The following is a 16,485-nucleotide window of genomic DNA, read 5'->3' on the forward strand; positions in this document are numbered from 1 at the left end:
GGTTTTTGTTGTTGGTGGTGGTGGTGGTGGTGGTCTTTTTTTTTTTTTAAAAAAAAACCCTGTTTATTTTGTTGCTCTTTGACCCGGCAGCGCAGAGATCATACTTGTAATCACATGTGCCCTTTGCAGTAAGATTCTAGAAATACTCTTCTCTCAGCACCAAAGAGCTATTGAAAAGGGTGGAATAATAATTATTTTCTTAAAAGAGTTAAATGTAGAATAGGCACATGAATCAAAGTACCAAGCTTTAAAAAGCAGCCAGCATTGCCGGAAAGCTGCATTAGCAGGACCAGACTGTGCCTTGGGGCACTGGCCCTCACTTGGGGATTGAGAATAGCTGCACCACCTCAGGGGGAGCTGCGGGGGAGATTGTGCCTCAGGAAGTCCCTCCTGGGGCTCCCCAGTGCAAAGGGGGAATGAACCATCCTTTCCTGTTAGAAACCCAAATTTCACTCCCCCACTAACCTGACAGAATGAGAATGCATGAGGACAGCTTCATACTAATGGCCATGAGACTACACCCATTTCTGGATGAAGGAAAAGAAATCTGTGATTGTTCTAAAGTGGTCAAGCTACTGAACTGCAGTTCACCTTCTGTCAGTAGCATCACAAAGATTGGGGTGGAATGTGAACCAATAACAAAGACATGGAGTTTAATTCAGCTCTATCAGGAGGAGTAGCAGCTACAGCTGTTTTTCACCCCCTACACAGGGCCAGTTAGTCTCATGTTCATGTAAGTGTGAGTTCAATTTCCCCTTCCCCATCTCATTCCAATAGCTGTTCAGAGGCTCTGTAACATCCCATGGAGCTGGAGGCCTCTTTTGTGCAGCTGCTCCACTCCCAAATATCTCCCATAGGGAGCATAAGTGGTGCCAATGGCTTTGTGAGGGCCTTCCACACCAGGGTGAGATTCACCCCTAGAGGCTAATGTAACTGCCATAAACAGCATAAGGAACGAAGCATAGTGGATGAACATGACAACTTTTTTGGTGAAGAGTTACGGTACTAGAACACGAAGGGATGTAATTGATGTAGATAGACAGTAGTGACACATTTTATAAGTGCCTCACACAATCTTGGCAAAATTATTTCACATTGACTTGAATATGGCTGCTATCCTATATGGGCATGAAAAATGGCTGAAGGCCACAGACAAAGGGTAATGATGCAGTGCAGCATATTAGGTTGGCAAAATGGCCAGTGGAGTGCTGCTGGGATCAGCTGTAGACAAGGTGGGTTTTTTGTTGTTGAGGTTTTTGTTAAATTTTTTGTTAATTATCTTGAAGATATAAACAACATAGTAAACAAACTCTCAGATGATAATAAGGAGGAGTTCCAAATGCCTGTGAGGGCACAGAACTCCTGGAAAGGCACGTAAAGACATCAGATAACATAGATAGAAAAGGGGATTCTGTCAGAGACAAAATAATTCATATATATATATATATATATATATATATATATATATATATATAGTCAATGGGAGCAAGCTACCCAGAAACCTGCAATGCTGACAAAAACAAAGGGCAGAAAATTGTATGTCAGCTTGTAGGACAGTGTTGTAGAAAAAGCGGCAATATGATTTTTGGGACAGCATAAACAAATGCATCATGGTCCCGCTCTTAGAAAAGGAAGATGCTGAGGTCCAATATTTTCAGTGGGTATTGAGGACAATCCGATCCTTGCAGGCTTGGGCTTTATGGTGTGAATAAAGGAGGTGAAAGTATCTAATGTACTGCTGAGTCTACACCTTGAATACCAAGTGCAATGCTAGTTACTGGCTTTTCGGTAGCAGAATGATATCAGTATCTGAGGAGGAATTTGTGGATGCAATAATTAATAATAATAATAATCCCTACTTTTTATATAGCACTTCTCATCACTAGAGCTCATGATAACAAGTTTGATTTATGCAGAAAGATTAGATGGTCAAATTCAACCCTTGTGCAACTATTTTGATTTCAGTGGAATTATGTGGAGCACTGTGTCCAATTTTAGTCACCAATGTATGAAAAGGATATGGAGAAACTGAAAAGGATCCAGAGGCAAGCGACAAAGATGATCAAAGGGATGAAATGCAAGCCAAGCGAGCATAGGTTGAATGAACTGGGTATGTTTAGTTTGGAAAAGAGGAGATCGAGGGGGGGACATAATAGCGGTCTTCAAATACTTGAAAGGCTGCCATTAAAAAGATGGAGAAAAGTTGTTCTCTCTTGCCTATCTGGCAGGACAAGAGGCAATAGTTTCAAACTACAGCATAGCAAATTTAGATTAAATCTCAGGAAAAACTTCCTAACTGTAAGAACAGTAGGACAATGGAACAGACTGCCTAGGGAGGTTGTGAAAGCTCCTTCACTGGAGGTTTTCAAAAGGAGGTTGGATAGCTATCTGTCTTGAATGGTTTAGATTCAACAAATCCTGCATCTTGGCAGCGGGTTAGACTAGATGACCTCTGCGGTACCTTCCAGCCCTCTGATTCTATGATTCTATGCCTGCCTACACCAGGGAAATATATGATCCAATGGATCAGTGTGAACTGCACCTGTTCTTTTCATGGTTGGGTCAAATTCAGTGAAATCACTATAGTTACAGAAAGGATGAGTTTGTCCTCTATGTTGTATTGTGCTTCTCAAAAGCATTCTGTCTCACACGTTAACTTTCTCTTCTCACTGTTTTTCTTTCTGATTTTATTGTGTCCATGGTATATGTAATATATTAATAAAGCAAAAATAGACAAAATACACATGGGTACAGTAAATGCTCATCTATTGGATTTGAATAATCAAGTAAATAGATAATTAGGAAGTTTTAAAACATGTATTTTAAATAATATATTTTCAATCTATGTAACAAAACCGTAGTAGAGGGTATGGTCTAGTTTAGTGGTTAGTGCTAGGAAATGGGAGACCGGACTCCTAACCATTTTGTGCTTAGTTTACCCAAATGGGGATAATAATTACCTTTCCATGGAATTATGATGCTTAATTAATGTGTGTAAAATGCTTTGAGATAAAGGTGCTATTTAAGTGCAAAATATTATTATTAAAATCCCAGATCGATAGTTGTGAAGGATGACTTATGTGGAGGTGTCTTTGTGGTGTTGGTAGAATCCAGTGTTTTACCCTTCCCTTCCATTATGTTCTGCCCAGAATCGGCTATTCAGAATTAGTCACACCCATCTATGATGTCAAATTAATTTCGTGAGCACTTGCCGTCATGCACCTTAACAAGCAGTTGTCAGCTAGTCCTCCTCTGGTTAGAGCGGGAAGTGAAGAAGAGAGAAATTAAAGAACGCATCTTCCAGGGCACAAATTAAAATCTTTACAAGTAAAGACCTCATAGAAAGTCTCAGAATAGAATGAATTATGTATCTGAACACTTAAGATTTCCTTGCTTTTATTACAGCATGGGATCTGAGCTCTGCTTTCTTCCCTGCACTTTATTATATGGTTAAAAGTCCCACAGTATGCAACTTGCCATTTGAATCGTGAAGCACCTATATTGTCGTGCTTTTTATTTTAATATTTGTCACCAGCAGTGCCGACAGCTAAAAAGTGCTGGCTCCCCATGGTGTGATGTGCGGGATTTTCAATAGAGCTATACAATTGCATTTGCTGAGTGCTTGCGGGGCTCACAGTGCCAAAGCCCGCAAATTGCTGCATTCATTCCCTGTGCAGCAGATCCCACTGCACTGAGGCAAACTGCACTGGAAAAGTGATTTGCTTGCAGGAGGGACATTTGCCTAACTGGCTGATTTCTTTTTAAAGTTCCAAGCCATTGTCTTTAGACATTTCTACCACACAATTCTATTATCGCAAATTTTAAGAGCTGGTGGGACCTTCTGTGTTGTTTACAGTCTATTTTATTTATTACATAGGATTTTTTTAAAATTCTGTCTATTCCCACCCCCAAAATTTACTGGCCAAAGAATTCATGGAAGTAAATGGTTCTAATGCCAGTCTTGAATCTACAGATGTTACTCTTTTCTCTTCTTCCCTATATATATTCTTTTATTTTTCCAATTCCCATACTTTTATCTTAATGTATGACGAACCTGTCTTGTTCATGTTCAAGTGTGTAAATCATTTGATGTGCACAGCAATGTTAAGCACTGTAACAGTTATACTTTGGGTATCGGGGAGTTATTTATATGCCCCGCCTACCTCCATTGTTTTATTTACATGTCAATTTTAAAAAAATGATTAAAACAAAAGGTTCCATGATGATAATTATCAGAGAAAGACTTGGATGAAGATTGGTTTAATGGCAGCTGAGCAAATCATTGGGAAATGCTACTTTTATGGAGTCTAAATTGTACTAATGAGTCAAATTCATACCTGGGGGAGCTCCATGGACGTTAGTGGAGTTACTCCAGGAATGAATTTAGCCCAATCTGCACAGCATTGCAGAAAAGGCAAATGATTTTTTAATGGCTGGACTGCTGAGTTTTGGTGTCCTTTATCAGTGTATGTAAAAGGTGTCAACTCCTCCTGCATAGACTTGGTCTGCCTTGACTTTTGTAATTTGTAGTTATAGAACAAGGGGATTTTCCAACGGTTTTATATTTTGTACATATTTTTTCTATCATTGAAGAAAATGAATTCTAAGGAAAAAAAGGAAATGTAGGTCCAGATCATTCTCTACATAGGAAAATTCACAGGGGACTGAATAGGCAGGGAGGTTCCATTCACAGAATTTCCTTTGTATTTTTCCATCTCGGATCAGAGCAAGGAGTTCTTCCCAAAACCTGCAAATTCTGGAGATCCATCAGAGAGCCTACGCCTCTTCACTTCCTCCAAAGTGGCTTTTGATGAAGAGGAGCTCGGCACCTCCAGCTCCTAGTGACTTCAAATAGAGTTGCTTAGCACTTCTGAAAAATCAGGCATCTCATTTGGGGCACCCAGAATTATTGGACATTTGAAAATTTACACCTAAGTGACTTTCCCATGTCAGTATGAGCCAAAATCAGGAATTCATGCTTCCTGGTGCTTAATCCACTCAATTCTCATTGCCTGAATTTGGAAAGATTGATAACCTTTCAGCAAAGTACAATTTCTACTCAATGCCATCAACATTGCCTAAAGACAATTGTGAAAGACATCTCTGGAGAAGACTCCCATTACCAGGCTGATGCAGAAGAATAATGAGAAACCTGCATCCGGTTTGAAAGACATTAACGAGTCTCTCCTGGATACAAGATATTTGTTCAAACACCCTTATGGGCAAAGTACCACAAAACTGAGCAGATCACTGTCAATGGGTAGCTCAGAGTGAATGAGATACACCAGTAGGGCTCAAATAAGGAGCAAAATGTCATTTCAGAGCAGGAAACTGGACAGAAGGCAAAGTCAGTTTTTCAGGCCCAATTTGCAGCTCTTACAATGTAGTTATTATGTGTGTCAGCATTGCTTTTAATATTTATTTTCCATATCCTTGCTCCTTTTCCTTTTGTTCCTTTGGGACATTGTAAAATGCAGGGATGTTCTTGGTTCATCATGTAACTTGACATCTTCTCTTGTTTTAGTTTTCTATTTTCATAGTATTTTTAAAATTTAAGAATAATGTTCAGCAGAAGAAATATTTTATACCCTTTTCAACGTACTAAAAAATCCTGCAGACATTTTAACTAAATCAAGCCAAAACGAAACAAAACAAAAAATCCCAGCTTATCTCAGACTTAGTTTTGAGTCACTTTTTTTTCCCCATAAGCCTCGTTCATCACTGAGCTAACGTTTGCAGACTAGATATACAGTATCACAAGCCTAAGGCCCTGATCCTGCAAGCACTTAGTCATGTGCATTGCTTTATGCATGTGAGTAAATCCACTGAAGTCAGTAGAACCAGTTGTACACTTAGACTTAGAAGCATGTATGTATTTGTGGCATCAAGGTGAGAGATGCAATTTGCTGCCACTCCCGGGAGAGTAGGCAGGGAGAAAAGGAGAGACTGCCCAGAAAGCAGGTGAATGCAATATCTGAAAAATTAGAGCTACCCTGAAGAATTAAGGCATCGGATATTCTTTCTGCAAGACGAAGAGTTTAGTTTTGGCTTATAGTGTGTGTCCTACTTTAGTTCTACACACCTCAGTAAGAGGTCGTTGTTCTGAGAATTGAATATAGCTGAACCACTTGGTAATAGTGATCAGAACATAATAAAATTTAACATCCCTGTGGGGGGAAACACCAAAGCAGCCCACCATGGTAGCATTTCATTTTACAAAGGGGAACTACACAAAAATGAGGAAGCTAGTTAAACAGAAATTAAAAGGTACAGTGCATGGAAACTTTTTAAAGACACCATAATAGAGGCTCAATCTAAATGTATACCCTACATTTAAAAACATAGTAAGAGGACCAAAAAGTGCCATCGTGGCTAAACAACAGAGTAAAAGAAGCAGTTAGAGGCAAAAAGGCATCCTTTAAAAAGTGGAAGTTAAATCCTATTGAGGAAAATGGAAAGGAGCAAAAACTCTGGCAAATTAAAATGAAAAATATGATTAGGAAGGCCAGAAAAGAATTTAAAGAACAGCTAGCCAAAGACTCAAAAAGTAACAGCAAAATTTTTTTTTTAAGTACATCAGAAGCAGGAAGCCTGCTAAACAACATGGAGCTATTGGATGATCGAGATGCTAAAGGAGCAGTCAAGGAAGATAAGGTTATTGTGGAGAAATTAAATGAATTCTTTGCATTGGTCTTCATGCCAGAGGATGTGAGGGAGATTCCCAAACCTGAGCCATTATTTTTAGGTGCCAAATCTGAGGAACTGTCTCAGATTGAAGTGTCATTGGAGGAGGTTTTGGAACAAATTAATAAATTAAACAGTAATAAGTCACCAGGACCAGATAGTATCCATTCAAGAGTTCTGAAGGAACTCAAATGTGAAATTGCAGAACTACTGTGGTATGTAACCTATCATTTAAATAATTTAAATCATTCTTAAAAAAGGCTCCACAGGCAATCCTGGCAATTACAGGCCAGTAAGCCTAACTTCAGTACCAGGCAAATTCATTGAAACTATAGTAAAGAACAGAATTATCAGACACACGGATGAATACGATTTTTTGGGGAAGAGTCAACATAGTTTTTGTAAAAGGAAATCGTGCCTCACCAATCAATTAGAATTTTTTGAGGGGGGTCAACAAGCATGTGGACAAGGGAGATGCAGTGGATATAGTGTACTTAGATTTTCAGAAAGCCTTTGACAAGGTCCCCCAAAGGCTCTTAAGCAAAGTAAGCGGTCATGGGATAAAAGGGACAGTCCTCTCTTGGATCAGTAACTGGTTAAAAGATATGAAATAAAGAATGATAGGAATAAATGGTCAGTTTTCAGAATGGAGAGAGGTAAATAGTTGTGTGCCCCAGGAGTCTGTACTGGGACCAGTGCTGTTCAACATATTCATAAAAGATCTGGAAAAAGGGGTAAACAGTGAGGTGGCAAAATTTGCAGATGATACAAAACTATTCAAGAAAATTAAGTCCAAAGCAGACTTCGAAGAGTTACAAGGGGATCTCACAAAACTGGGTGACTGGGCAACAAAATGGCAAATGAAATTCAATATTGATAAATGCAAAGTAATGCACATTGGAAAACAATCCCAACTATACATACAAAATGATGGGATCTAAGTTAGCTGTTACCACGCAAGAGAGAGATCTTAGAGTCATTGTGGATAGTTCTCAGAACACATCCACCCAATGTGCAGTTGCAATCAAAAAAAGCTAACAATGTTGGGAATCATTAGGAACGGGATAGATAATAAGACAGAAAACATTGTATTGCCTCTTTATAAATCCATAGTACGCTCACATCTTGAATACTATGTGCAGATCTAGTTGCCCCATCTCAAAAAAGATATATTAGAATTGGAAAAGGTACAAAAAAGCTCAACTACAATTATTAGAGGTATGGAAAACTTCTATATGAGAAGAGATTAATAAAACTGGGACTTTTCAGTTTGGAAAAAGAGACGACTAAGGGGGGACACAATAGAGGTCTATAAAATCATGATTGGTGTGGAGAAAGTAAAAGAGGAAGTGTTATTTACTCCTTCTCATAACACACAAACTAGGGATCACCAAATGAAGTTAATAGCCAGCACATTTAAACTGAACAAAAGGAAGTATCTCGTCACACAATGCACAGTCAACCTGTGGAATTCCTTGCCAGAGGATATTGTGAGGGCCAAGACTACAACAGGGTTCTAAAAAGAATAGTTCATGGAAGATAGGTCCATCAATGACTATAGCCAGGACAGCCAGGGATTGCTGTTTGCCAGAGGCTCGGAATGGCCAATGGGATGGATCACTTGATGATTATCTGTTCTATTTGTTTCCTCTGAAGCACCTGGCATTGGTCACTGACAGAAGATAGGATACTGGGCTAGATGGACCATTGGTATGACCCAGTTTGGCTGTGCTTCTGTTCTTAATACTTTAGGAGACATTGGACTTCAATTTGCTGAAGAAACTAGGTGCCCTCTTTTATCAACAAACTCACTTCCCGTACTGAGAGAGATGTTAAAACCAAGTCTCAGGTTTCCCGCTTTCTACCTCCTCCCAGCAGAGGCTGGCCCCCTCCCCAGCTGTAAAGACCACAACTAACCTGGGAAGTATGAATTCACAAATCCTTCTCCCTCTTCCCCAGACAGTCACTTCCATCCCAGATACACTGACCAAAAGGAGATCACTAATTCTTAAACAAATGGACTATGCTCTTAGCATAGACTAACGCTATAAACATTGGAAAACCAGAAACCCAGTCACACATGAAGATACCTTTGTTGGGGGAAAATGGGAAAGGCGTAAATACGGCACTGGGAATGAAACACATCTAGCAAGCACAGCCACAGGCACCTACCCCAAGTGTCTCTCAGTTGCCACCACTAAGCAGGGCCCCTTTCTTTTGGGAGTGGTCCATGCATTCCCACAGCAACCCAGAAAATCAGGCAGCTGGTCTTCCTCTAAACAGTGGAGAGCTACAGATCTGTTTCATCTCATTGTGTCTCACACAGTGAGTAGCACCAGATGTTCCTGTGCTGCAATGCCTAAATCTGCAGGCAGTAAGTGAAGGACTGAATGGCAGCCTTTAAACTCTGAACCTTCTTTGTTTTTGTTAGTTTTAGTCAGAACTATAACATGGAACTTGATTTAAATGTCCTTGGTATTTTAAGCAGTCATTTTCATGACAGTCAATGCAGGGGGAAAAGCTCACCATGGACTCCCCAAGCATTCCTGATTCAGGTGAAATCTGACAATGCAGATGTTGCCTATCTCTCTGTTTCACTTATTATCATCCCTTTTTCCATCCACCATCTGTTAGACTCCATTGTCTGGCTATGCCAGCAGAAAGACAGGAGTAGTAGATGTTTCATTAGGCTGCAACTTTATTCATTTGAAATATCTGGGAGTGCCCAGCAAAACATCGTACAGTGCAGGTCATCATCTTTTTCTTAATAATTTCCACATAATCCCCAACCATGGCCTTCCTCTCATTGGATGGAAAAGGGGGCTACAAAAGTAGGGGGTTGGCTCCCCGCTGTACCAGACCTAGGAGCTCCCAAACCCTCTTCCTCGGCTCCCTTAAGGGCTGCTTTCCTTTCCATCCTTTCCACTCCATTTTCTCTGATAACCGTAGCTCTTCCATACCAAGTAATTGCACTGGACATTTGCCACACTTCTGCATACTAATTTGCAATATTATAACCTAGCTCCTTGCCCCCACACTTCAGTCCACCAGGTTCCAAACCTGCTGTGAGGATGGCAAAAAGCCTACCCTGCCTCAGCTAATCTTGTGGTGTGGGGAAAACTCCTTTCCAACCTCCAGGGAAAAAGAGAGACTAGTGTAATGCCGACACGTGTTGAGGTAACCCAGCCCTTTTGCAACATTCATTTGGTTGGGGGTGGGAGGGCTGAGGCCAGCCTGATTCAGGTGACAGAGAGCTTCTCTGAGGCTGCCTATGAATACACTCTTCAGGTCAGCAGGAAGGGCAATGCCCTCCCCCATCCCGATTCAGCTTTTTCTGATGCCTTCTTTCAGACCCACTTCATTGAGCTCCGGTGAGCACAGCATGTTCTGCTGTAAACATAGTCCCAGTCTTCAACCTCTGAATGTTTTCAGCATTAAGCATGAAGTGCACTAGATAACATCTGATTAAGCCTTAAAACACAAGACACCGCTCATGGAATGGGGTTCACTGTGTCCTTCATTTGGGTAACTCTTTCTTCAGCATCAGTAAGGCACAATGTTCCTGCTCTCTGGTGCAAATGAAAGCTATTTACCATTTCCCTTAGTCTCATTACAATAGCAGTAACTTTACAGGATGCTCACTTGCACACTTCTCTTAACTCTCTTCTGTGGCCAGGTTATATTAAGATCTTTTGTGAATAAGTCAGAAAACATAGCGTTGAAGCTATATCTTCTGCAAACATACATATTTTATAGCTTTCATGCCCAGAAGCCAGTTTCTTGAGGATACTGTCTATAAATTGCAAATGAAAGAAGAAAATGCACTTATTTATTACATTACTTTCAACCAGAAAAAAATGCTGTCTCTAATTTAAAGGCCAGGTGAAAAAAGCAAACAAACACCTACTGTATGTTGCTCAGACACACCAAGTCTTGAAGACTTGCCTGCTTGAACATTTATTGTGATGTAAGAATCATTCTGGGGACCCAGGGACCTCTTCAGCTCACATAAGGTTTAAGAGATAGGGAAGTATAATTGGTGAATTCAAGGTGACTATTTGAGCTTAAGTGTGGTGGTTGCACTTAAAGTTTCTTCTGGTTTGAGTGACATTACCGGTTCTAGAAGTATTTCCCACAAAGACTATAAGAGATCTCCCTGGAACTGTTAGCTCCCTAGAGCATATTTTTTCATACAGTATTTGTTAAATTCTAAGGATGTGCTCTGTGCTGTACAACACTCTAAATACCAATAAACATTCTGGAGGCACCAGGAGAAACAAAACCTAGCAGATGAAGTGCTTGCACTTTCCCAGCTTCTCAGCAAATATATTTGCATCTTCTTTCCCCCTTTTTAAGTCACTTCTAAGTCACATCTCATTGCTGAAAATCAAGTATGTGTAAATTAGAGCTGGGCAACACTAGTGAAAATCTTTGCACAAAATTTCATCATCAGCTGGTTTTATGCAGCCTTAGCCTGCCCAAAATTGTGCTTTTGGCTTAAAAATTTTCACAGGCTAGTTGGTGAAATCCAGTTCTATGTTGAAATGTTACAGGAAAGTTCCCTGTGGAGACAAGACAAGACAAGAGGCTGACCATGTAGGTATATATGGTGCCATGGATGCAGAAAGAATTCATGCAGGCACTACCTCTACCGCATCAGTGGTAGATGGCATATTTCCCTGATAGTCCAGAGGGCTGTGGCAGGGAGTAGTCAAGAAGTTTTGTGACTTAGGTAGAATTTTCAGCAATTGGAGGGAAAAAAAAGTGGGTTTGAGGCTGAGGACATAAAGGTAGTTTAGTTAAGCGTGGTAGCAGATAAACCAGTCTGTTTCTCAACAAGACCCCTCAAATGTACTGGAAATAGCATCAGTTCTCATGTGACCTGTACACTATCATTACAAAGACTCACAGCTACTGAATTGCTGTTCTGGATCCTGCTCTCATCAGTAACTTTTGAAAAGACCTCAGAAACAAAGAGAAACTGGAAGCTGCCAGGGACCCACACAAGAGGTACCAAGGCTCCAAGATGAGAGAGTTAGTCGTTTCCAGCATATGGATATCATACTAAATTCACAACAATTGGATTCTGTGTGCACCTAATTGGGACACTTAAGTGTGACTATTCCGTTGTGATGACCATGTGCAGCAAGCAGAGCTTTGAGGAATGGGTTCTTAGCTTGGCACATCTACACCATAGGAAAAGATTCAAAGCACAATCCAACAAACTTCTGTTATGGAAAAAACTGAATGTTTGCTCATGCCCTTCATTACCCTGTCTAGCAAATGCACATGTAATGCCCTATATTGTGGCTGAGCCGGAGAATGAGATATCTTTATGAATAAATAGCAAAATGTAGGTGTAGCCAGTGGCTATCCAGCACCTGCATATATGTGTTTTCATTTTCTGAACATGTGTAGTCGGAGGACATTTTCCACAATGCTGATGTAGGGTGATGTTACTGGTTTTCTATACTGGGAGGCTCCACAAAAAGGATGGTGATTGAAAGGTACAAATCTGGCCTTGTTTTAGGAACGCTGGATTGGAGACAATAGACTATTGGACTGATGGATTAGGGTGCTGGGGGAAAGAACAAACAGATGAACTGCTCTGTATCAGAGAATAGCTGCCTGGAAAGGGGACACAGATGGTTAGCAGAACAGAAGGAGGGAGAGCGAGCAGCCGGGCAGCATGCCATGAACTTGGAGAGAGAGAAAGAAACAAAGCTAGTGGGGCTGATATGGTCATTGACATGTAAGATTACCATGACTGTCCTTTAGCCTTTGTAATGTACACACATGGCCTATATTATTGTTGGTGTTATTTATTATTTGTGTTATGGTAGTGCCATGGGGACCTAATCAGGGACCAGGACCCTATTGTGCTAGGCACTGTACAAACAGAACAAAGAACTGGTCCCTTCAGCATAGCAAAGCAAAGCAAAGCAAAGCAAAGGGGCATCTACACAAAGTATCGTAAATACTTTGCCACCTTTTCTCTCTTTTTTTAAAGAGCATCTAGCTGAAACACAACTATAACTGGCTATTACTGAGGTTCTGATTGTAGATCTTGGGAAACTAGAAAGTCTCTTTCCCAGGGAAGAACAAACAGGTGATGCTCAGCAGTGCCAGGGGGTCAAAGAGGGGTACGGGGGGAAGCACTCATTTTTAGGCTATCTGTGGGACAGCGGCCCTGTTACGCTAGACACAAGCTGGTCACACTAGTACACAAGAAACTTTCTTGCGGCTAGTATTTAAAACAATATTTCCAGATAGGGAAAAATGTGCTTTCCCTAATTTGGAGACTGAACCAAAGCCCGCTGAGGCCAATGGAAAAACTCCCAGGCTTTGATTCAGGAAAGCAGTTATGCACATGCTTGCATCCCATGAAAGCCAATGAAATTTAAGCATGTGTTTAAATTTAAGCATATGCTTAAGTGTTTTGCTGAATCAGGGCCAATATGACCACCATGGGACCAGGCCCTTAAAACAAAAAGGAAAATAAATTTCTGTCCAGAAAATTAAGAAAAAATTATGATTTAATAAACATGAAGGAGTTCATTAGTAAATTGACTTTCCTAATCTAATCTGTGTTTACTAACTGATACCATAGTAACAAATCGTAGATGAAATTCACATGCAATGCTTTCCCAAGCATTTCCAGCAAAACCTTTTTCATTTGTATCAAATAAAAACTGTCCATGTAGTGAATGTCATAATAAAAAAAAATCATTTTGATTCCATACTGAGATGCTCTCAAGCGATTAAATCACAGTTCATTAATAGGGCAATGAAGATTCATACTTTGTTAAGAATCCTGTAGGTGATGTGGCAATTATCTTATCTTACTCTTGGAGTGCTTGATTAATTTTTCCTTTGGATGCTTGTCTAAATTAAGGATTTTGTCACCAGTGTAGTAGGTACCCAGATGTAAATCAGCAGTGCAAAATCTTGCCTGCATTGAAGTCAATGGTTAAAAATCCCATTGGCTCCAATGTGGTCAGAATTTCACCCCCTAAGTAGATGTGTCGCAGAGCTGTAAAATGGGGCTTGGAACAGTCTGATTTATCTTGTTTGAAACCAAGTTGAATTACACCAGTGTAGTTTGTCTGCACTGGACATTGGACTACATCTGTGTAGCGATAAGGCAGCAAAAATCCCTACCGTAAATAGGTCTTGCCTGGGTAGGTCAAAAAGAGGGATTCCATTTATCATGGAAATCTTTACTTTCATCAGAGGATAGTGAGTTAATTTGAAAAAAAAATGTGCAATTAACACACACAATGGGCCTGATCCTCCAATACTTTGTACTGTATGGAGTCCAATATATGTGTGTAAAGGCCATGTAAAATTCTATCAGTAGAGCTGGTCAGAAAGATGTTCAAATGCAATTTGCCAATTAGTCAAAATAGAAACATTTAGCAGAAAGAGTTCAGTTCTGTGTCTGTTTCTCTGGAAACCAGGCAGGGTTCTGATGGAGCCTAGTCTGGTTCTTTGCTAGCTTGCCCCCCCAGCTCCATGGCAGCCCACCTTGTGTGTTCTTGGGGAATCTCGGCTTTTAGGGTTTTCTGCTCTGGGGCAGCCTGGAGTCGAGGATCTCAGGGTTTCCAGGATCTGTGGGTCTGGGACAGCCCCGTCATGCAAACTGTGCCATGGGCAGGGACCCCAGATCCTCCAGGGTCTGTGCTCTTGGACAGTCCTACCATGTGGACTGTCCTGGGGCTGGAGATCCAGGGCTACTAGGTTCCACAGCTCTATGGCAGTCTAGTCCTACAGATTGCCCTGGGGCTGGAGATCCCAGGGCTTCCAGGGACTTTGGCTCTAGGGCAGCCATGCCATACAGACTGGCAAGGAACTGGGGCTCCCTTTCATGGAGAATTTTGAAATGTTTGGTTTTTATTCAAATCAGAAAAAAATCAAGTGTCAAAATATCAAAATCCTCCACAAAACAGCATACCTTCATCAGCTGGCTCTAGCTCCCAGAGTATCCCATCATAACTCAGATACTCACTCACCAGGATGCTCCACCCACCTCTTTTTTTTCTATTTAGATTGGAAGCTCCTTGTGCAAGGGCCATGTTTTCACACATGGTTTAAAGCACCAAGCAAACTTATGGTGCTACATGAAAAATAATACATAAATTAAAGGAACATGGAAATAGCCTCTGAGAGAACCTGGATCCATTAAATGCCATAGGTGGAGATATACTCAGAGGGTTTAAGTGGAGCATACATTTTGTGTGGGCCATCTGTATGGATGGGAGGGGATTTCACTTTGAAGGATAAAATAAGTGGCAAGCCATCCCTCTTTTTTAAACCAAACCAAACCAAAAACAATATTCAGAGGAAAACTCTTGGGGTCTGATTCTGCATTCACAATGTCCAGTGACTTCAGTGGGTATTTTGAGAATGAAGAAATACAGGCATGAGCCCTTACTGGGCATGACAGAATCATGATGAGATATGCAGTGCTGAGGAGCAGATCTTTAATGCAGTGGAAATGAAAATGTTGAGATGGATGCTTGAGTTACAAAAGGATGGATTGTGCTTGGAACGAACAAATTAGAGGAAGTGTAAAGGCAGTATCCATTACAGAAAAGCTGAGGGAATCCAGGCTTAGATGGTTTGGGCATGTGAAAAGAAGATTGGAAGAATATAGAGAAACAGAGTGTTGAATTTAGAAGTGGGGCTAAGGGAAGGGCTGGAAGACTCAAAACTAAGTGGATGGATGTAATACAAAAGGATCTGATTAGCCATAGAGTTTCCAAAGAACTGCTTCAAGACAGACTGGAATGGAGAAGGACTCAAAGAGCTGACCCCATGTAGATGGGACTAAGGCTAGAAGAGATATGCTATTAATATTGTGACAGGGTTAGACCTGATGGCTACAGGAGGGTAGTAGAGGGGGTCTATATTAGCCCCAGAATGAGCAAATCCCTATTCCCTGGGTGATCCAGCTGGGGCTACTCTGGGGCAATTAGGCCAATTAAGCCAGCTGAGGCCAATCAAGGAGCTTGCCCCCAGTGGTTAAAAGCCTCCCTGTCAGGCAGACAGGGGCAGCTGGAAGGGAGTTAGGAGAGGGAGCTGCGCTGCGCTGCTACAGGACTTGGAGCAACCACTGCCACATAGTACGGCCCCAAAGGTACCAGAGACGATCGGGAGGGTATCTGTCTGGCTGCGGCCGGGGACCCAAGACATAGGCCTGAGGGAGAACCCCTCCCCACCCAGTTCCGGGAAGCAGACGGCGAGCAGTGGGGCCAAGGAGAGGCGACCCAGGGAAGGAGTAAGTCACGGACGTTTGAAGACTACTCCACACAGGGTCCCTGGGTCGGGGCCCGGGGCAGAGGGCGGGACCGGGCCCCCCCCGCTGTTCCCCCCCCCCGGTGCACCGTGGTCGTGGCCGAAGAGGGCACCGTACCCACGAGAGGGCTAAGCTAGCTGCCCGCGCCACAATATGTATAAAATATTTGATGTTAAGGATTAGTCAACAGACAAAGATCTGCAGTTGTGTTCAGTCAACACACAAATATATAAAAGGTGATTGTACAAATATTGTAAAAATTATGTCCTGTGACATTGTTTAATAACTTATGATTAGCTCACTGAGTATTTAACTCTTCTTATGACATGGAGGTATGCAGATAAGGTAAATGTAAAAATAATTCAATATATAAATGGTAATATATCAAATTGTTACAAATGTGTTGTCTTCATTGAAGTAAATGTACAATAATGTATGTATCAATGTTTACTTCAACTTTTATATACAAAAGAGCGATAACGTTTTTCTTTACACCCTCATAA

This window comes from Emydura macquarii, unplaced genomic scaffold, assembly GCF_026122565.2.
Source record: "Emydura macquarii macquarii isolate MOO-44397 ecotype Brisbane River unplaced genomic scaffold, CSIRO-AGI_Emac_v2 contig_295, whole genome shotgun sequence".
Classification (NCBI taxonomy): Eukaryota; Metazoa; Chordata; order Testudines; family Chelidae; genus Emydura; species Emydura macquarii.